The sequence below is a fragment of the Echinops telfairi genome, unplaced genomic scaffold (genome assembly GCF_000313985.2).
Source record: "Echinops telfairi isolate 266 unplaced genomic scaffold, ASM31398v2 ScPeMD7_18;HRSCAF=68, whole genome shotgun sequence".
Classification (NCBI taxonomy): domain Eukaryota; kingdom Metazoa; phylum Chordata; class Mammalia; order Afrosoricida; family Tenrecidae; genus Echinops; species Echinops telfairi.
This window is the reverse complement of record NW_022103915.1, coordinates 7,623,291-7,628,915: the sequence shown is the minus strand read 5'-3', so window position 1 is coordinate 7,628,915 and position 5,625 is coordinate 7,623,291. Positions and strand designations below refer to the sequence as shown.

At 50.4% G+C, this 5,625-nt stretch overlaps 1 non-coding gene across 1 annotated transcript; it reads right to left on the bottom strand.

The window, feature by feature from the left end:
* Nucleotides 1–5,254: 5,254 nt before the first annotated feature.
* TRNAI-AAU lies at nt 5,255–5,328 on the bottom strand. The gene has a single exon. It is a non-coding gene; the product is annotated as a tRNA-Ile (tRNA).
* Nucleotides 5,329–5,625: the final 297 nt, after the last annotated feature.

The window sequence follows — 5,625 nt, the reverse complement described above, 5'->3', positions numbered from 1 at the left end:
GGCGGCCGAGGAGGGGACTCGAACCCGTGGCACCCAGACGCCGAGCAGCGGCGGCAGCAATACGCGTCACCTGGGAAAGGGGCGGGCTACGGGAGCCCCGCGGGACAAAACAGCTCGGAAGGCGACCGCGCCCGCCTACTGGGACCGCAGGCGCGCTGGGGGCTCCTGCCCCGCTTCTGAGAGCCGGGCTTTCGTCTACGCCTTAGACTCTAAGGGACCCACCTTCTTTTCCGTCCGCCCGTCACGGGCGCGTTTAACTCTCGGATGTCACCTCCTGCAGCCGCCGTCCCGGATCTACCAGGCGATGGCTTCCAGAGGCCCCGGACCTCGCACCTATCCCACGTCCCCATTGTCCTCAGCGTCTTCAGTCACCTGTGCATCCTGTGATTCGCGGTCCCACCGGATCTTGGATCGAACCCGCAGGGGGTTGCTAGAGCTCGTAGCAAATTACTACCACGTGGCTTAAAGCAATAGAAATGTATTTCCTTATAACCGCAAATAATTTATAAATGTCTCAGAATCTGTAATTTATAGAACAATTTTATAATTTATAAATAAATGTAAACTATCAATATATAGACACAGGTAAATACATATAAATGCAGTTTCATCAAATGCCAGTTTATAAAAACGAATGCTCTAATAATTCAGTGATGTGTATTTATTCTCTAGAAAGAGGCCGCAAGCCGGAGTCAATGCTCGAAGGGAGAATTCATTTCATTTTTTCTCCTCGATTTTGCTGGTCTGCAGCCATCTTGGCTTGACAATACGTCCACCCCATCTCTGTCTTGTGGTCACATAGCAGTCTCTCTGTGTATCTCTTTGCCTTTTTTTGTAAGCATCCCAGTCATGAAATCAGGCCCACCCTATGAACACCTTTTCCAGCCTCCTTCCTGAGGCTGGGTAGTGTAGTGGGCTATCTGTTAGGCTGCTAGGGGAAAGGTCATCAGTTCAAAACCATCAGCCTCTCCAAGAGAGAACTTGGAAAACCACCAGCTGTGGTTTCCTCCCACCAGGGAGAAAGAAGATTTACAACAACAACAAAAAATAGATGTATGGCCTTGGAAATCTATAAGGGCAGTCCGGTAGGATCCCTATGAGATGAACTTGGCTCAATGGCAGTGAGTTGGACTGTTGTTTGTTTTGGTTTTCTGTGTACTGTAATGAAACCACATAACACAACACAGACTCACATGCCAACGCCTCCATACACAAGTCAGTGGGCAGATGCCGTTTTTCAGGGCGTGCCATCATTGTGAGCTGGCATTGGCTTGAGGGCAGTGAGTTTGTTTCTTTTTTTTGTCCACCATTGATGCAAACCAAGCCTCCCTCTTTCCCCCCTCCCTCCTGCTAGTAACCACATGCACTCTTTGGTTCCTATATAGCTACAATGTTTGTCCTTTGATGACTGACCATGATGGCATGTATCTGGACTTCAATCCTCTTTATGGTTGAGTAGGACCTCAACTTGATTAGCGTGATTACAGCTTCTTCCCCTCATCTTAATGTGATTATATCTCCAAGGCCTATCTACAAATAAGGCCACACAGGGGTCAGGACTTGAACATACAGTGTGGAGGAGGATACACTGTAACCCATAGCAGGACCCATGTGTGAAATGGGTATTTTAACACCCCTAAGATTGTTTCAGATCACCCACCCCAGACCTGCACTATCCGTGCCCGGTCATCCAGACTGTGGGCAAGGATGATGTACGAGGGAGCTTCAAAAATTTTGGGGGTGGGGCATGGGACCAAGGTCAATTGGCATAGCAAGTTTCTACATCCTATTTTGGTGCGTAGTGACTGGGGTCTAAAAAAACTCTTGAGTAGCCATCTAAAGTGTCGAGGTGACGAAAATCAAAGACCCATGGAAGCAATGAATCCAGTGGACTGACAGACCATGTGAGCACCAGTCTCTACAACTCTGAGACCAGAAGAACTAGATGGTGCCCAGCTACCACTACCAACTGTTCTGCAAAAGATCACTTTAGAAGGTTCTGTACACAGCAGGAGAAAAATGTGGAACGAATCTCAAAAACATAAACGAGACCAGGTTTACTAGTCAGATAGAGACAGGTGAGCTGTCCTTACTTATCCTTCTAGAATCAAACTCACCTCCATGGCTTATTTTTCAGGCAAACAGACAGATCTATAAGGGAAACAGCACCAGGGAGATTTACTTTAGAAGAATCGGCCATTTGAGATCCAAAGGGTAGCATTTAACCAAGGACAGAGTTCAGAGGGGTTTCGAAAAAGGGAGGGATAGAACCAGGAGACACAGGGAGGAAATAGGACGCATGATGTTACAGTAAGGTGACCAGACATCCCGCTTTTGGCGGGACAGTCCCGATTTTTAACAATTTTTCCCGCGTCCCATGGCATTTTTAAAAAGTCCCGATTTTTGGAAAGAATGCACGACAAGCTAGGGGATACGGTTTTCGGCTGCCATGTGGCTATTTTGCCAGGATATGAGTTTTATCAATGGTGTCCCGCTTTGCCAATGTTAAAATCTGGTCACCTTATGTCACAGTGACATGAAACAAAATGTGTGTGAATTGTTGGATGGAAAACTGATAATCTACTCTAAACCCTCATGCAATTCACAGTTTTTTAAAAGCCCTTTTAAGAAGACGGCGCCGAAGGCAAAGAAGGAACCCCTGTCCCTCTCAAAACCAGAGTAAAGGTAGAAGGCCATGCTGAAAGGCCAGCCCTCTGGTGGCCCCAGACCCTGAGCCTAGGAGGGCAGCCCAAAGGCCCTTGAAGAAGGCCCCTAGCGCCATCATCGAGTGCCCCTGACCACGGAGTCTGCCATGAAGAAGATCAGTGACAACAACACTCTTGTGTTCATGGTCAAGGGCAACCAGCCCCAGATCAGACAGGCTGTGAGGAAGCTCTAGGACATTGATGTAGCCAAGGCTAGCACCTTGATGAGGCCTGATGGCGAGAAAGTGCATGTTCCACTGGCTCCTGACTGAGGCTTTCCATGTTGTCAACAGAATCGGAATCAGCTAAACTGAGTCCAGCTGGCTAATGCTAATGATAAACTTTTTCCATACATAATAAAAGATAATGGAATCTTTTTTCTATGACATAATTGAATTCCCTTCATATTACTATACTCATTTCATGCCTGGCACAGGCCCTGGTCCAGAGTGCTCGCTCAGAGCATGGCTAGAAGAACGAATGAACAAGTGGACCACCCCATGCCCTCTCCACATTTCAACCAGCTACACAGCCCCAGCTTGAACCCAGCTTTCCAAATGCCCCTTCTTGTTTGCCCTCCTGACCCCGGGTGTTTTTCCTATCTTGTCTTGTAGTTGCCTGGGTGGGCCTCAGCTCCCTTCTCCCAGGAGGGTGGCAAAGCCACACAGATCCACTCTTCCCAAGCTCCCAGCCACTCCCTGCCTCTGCCCCCAAGCAGTCCAGATGAGAAGAGGAAGGAGGAAGGTGGCACTTGCAGAACTGCATGTTGGAGGTCAGGCTGGCTCCGGAAGTCCTTCTGGTCCTTGTTCTCCACTGAGCCTTGCCACCAGGATTATTCCAGGTATCAGCAACTCCAGGTTCTGCACCCAATTACCTCTGCTCACACAAAACAGCACTCTCAGGGGCCTTTATCGAGCCCTGGTGACGTAGTGGTTACCGGGTGATCAGCTGTGACCCGAAAGGTCTGCAGTTTGAAACCACCAGCCACTCCGAGTGAGACGGACAGGGCTTTCCACTCCTGTGAAGAGTTACAGTCACAGTCTCAGATACTCAGAGGGGTAGTTCTACCCTGTCCTATCGGGTCACTATTTGGGGTGGCATCGTGGCAGTTCGAAACCACCTCGGGAGAAAAAAGGGTTGTACTCCCCTAAAGAGTTATAGTCCTAGAAATGCCCTGGGACAGTTCTCCCCTGTCCTATGGAGGGACATTAAGTGAGTTTTGGGTTTGGTTTGGTTTGGTTTGGTTTGGAGGGGGGTGCTGCATACTGAGCACTTGCCAACAGTTTTGCCCCTGTCATGTGTGAACTTGAACTCCTGCTTAGTGAAGTCAGGCTTTGGCACACACTCAGGAAAAGAATGGATGAGTAGATGTCCTCACTGGAGCTTTCCCCACAATGGCCAGGGCCTCTCCCAGAGCCTGATCGACAGCGGCCGTTAACTCTAGAGAACGGACTTTAGTGAAACGTAACAAGCCAGGCAACTAGGCTTGGAAACTCAAACCACAAATGAGTCCTTTCTCCAACAGCTTTCTGGCTTCACAGTCCTGAGCTAAGAGGAAGCCATGCACGTGGCTATGATGCTGCAGGTACGCCATCTGCATTTCTAATTCCAGCAGGGTCACCCACGGTGGATAAGTTTCAGGGGAGCGCCCAGATTGAGATGGGGAAGAAAGAGCTGGTGCTGTACTTCTGAACATCGGGCAGTGAAAACCCTGTGGAACACAACAGAGCATGGCCCAGGGTAGTGCTGCGAGATGAGTCCCTGGACTGGAAGGACCTCACATGGGTAGTGGCCAAAACAGTGGACCAAGGCAAACCAACCAACCATCAGCCGATGATGGCTCTGGACCAGGCCGTGTTCATGCTGTTGTTCGCAGGGCCGCCACTAGTAGGAGCCCGCTCCGCAGCAATGACCGAAGCTCTCTGGAAAGTGGAAAAGAAGGCCGGGCAAGCTCTCCAGCCGTTTGCAGGAGCAGAGCAGCCTGATTGGAACAGAAGACCCTTGCTGGCTTGTCACTGACCCTGTGGGTGGGCGTTTGCTTGGTTTAGCTCCCTGCCGGGCACGGGGAGTGAGGCTCTTCATAAATATCTGCAGAACGAATTCATTCCAGACAATGCTCAACACCAAGAAACCTCGTCGGGGCGGGTGGGGCACGCGTGGAAACCGGGCCTTTGCTTTCAGAAAGCATCTTGTTTTGAGTGGAAGCTCCCAACACCCTGCGGCCTCAGGCAACGCCACGAGGTTTTGTCTGCAGCGGTTCGGAGGGCCCGCGTTCCTTTAAAAGCACTTATTCGTAGTTTTTAAACGAATATGTTTTTAAAGGACAACCAACCCGATGGCATCTTGAAGTGAGAGCCTCGGGTGGCAGCGGACCCAACAGGCCACCCCGCCCTCTGTGACTACCTGGAGCCGAGTCTAGAAAACCTCAAAGACGAGTCTATAAAGACCCACGACTCTTTCCGAGCTGCACGCCACTCTTGGTCCTGGAAAGACGAATATTTCAAACTTTATGAGGAAAGAGAGAGAAGGGGAAAAAAAAGTAGTCCTCGTGGCCCGTACGGGGATCGAACCCGCGACCTTGGCGTTATTAGCACCACGCTCTAACCAACTGAGCTAACCGGCCACTTGGTGCTCAGGCGCCGCCGCAGTGCCTACAAGATTTCCCGAGCTTACGCTGCGGCCCAGCGCCAGCCCCTGCTGGCCCTCCCATTGGCCGGATGCTCACGCTGAGAACCCCAGGAGGTCCGGAAGAAAAGAGGGGATTCCTACCCCTGTCCAGGGTCTTTTTACCCGGAGAGTGTAAGTGGAAGGCTTAGCTCAGGAGTGAGACTGTTTTCAAGTATTCCAACTCATTGCGATTTTTCTTCATTTTCGAGAATTCTTGCAGCGTGGAAACGTCGTGCTGGCGTCAAGAGCCTGG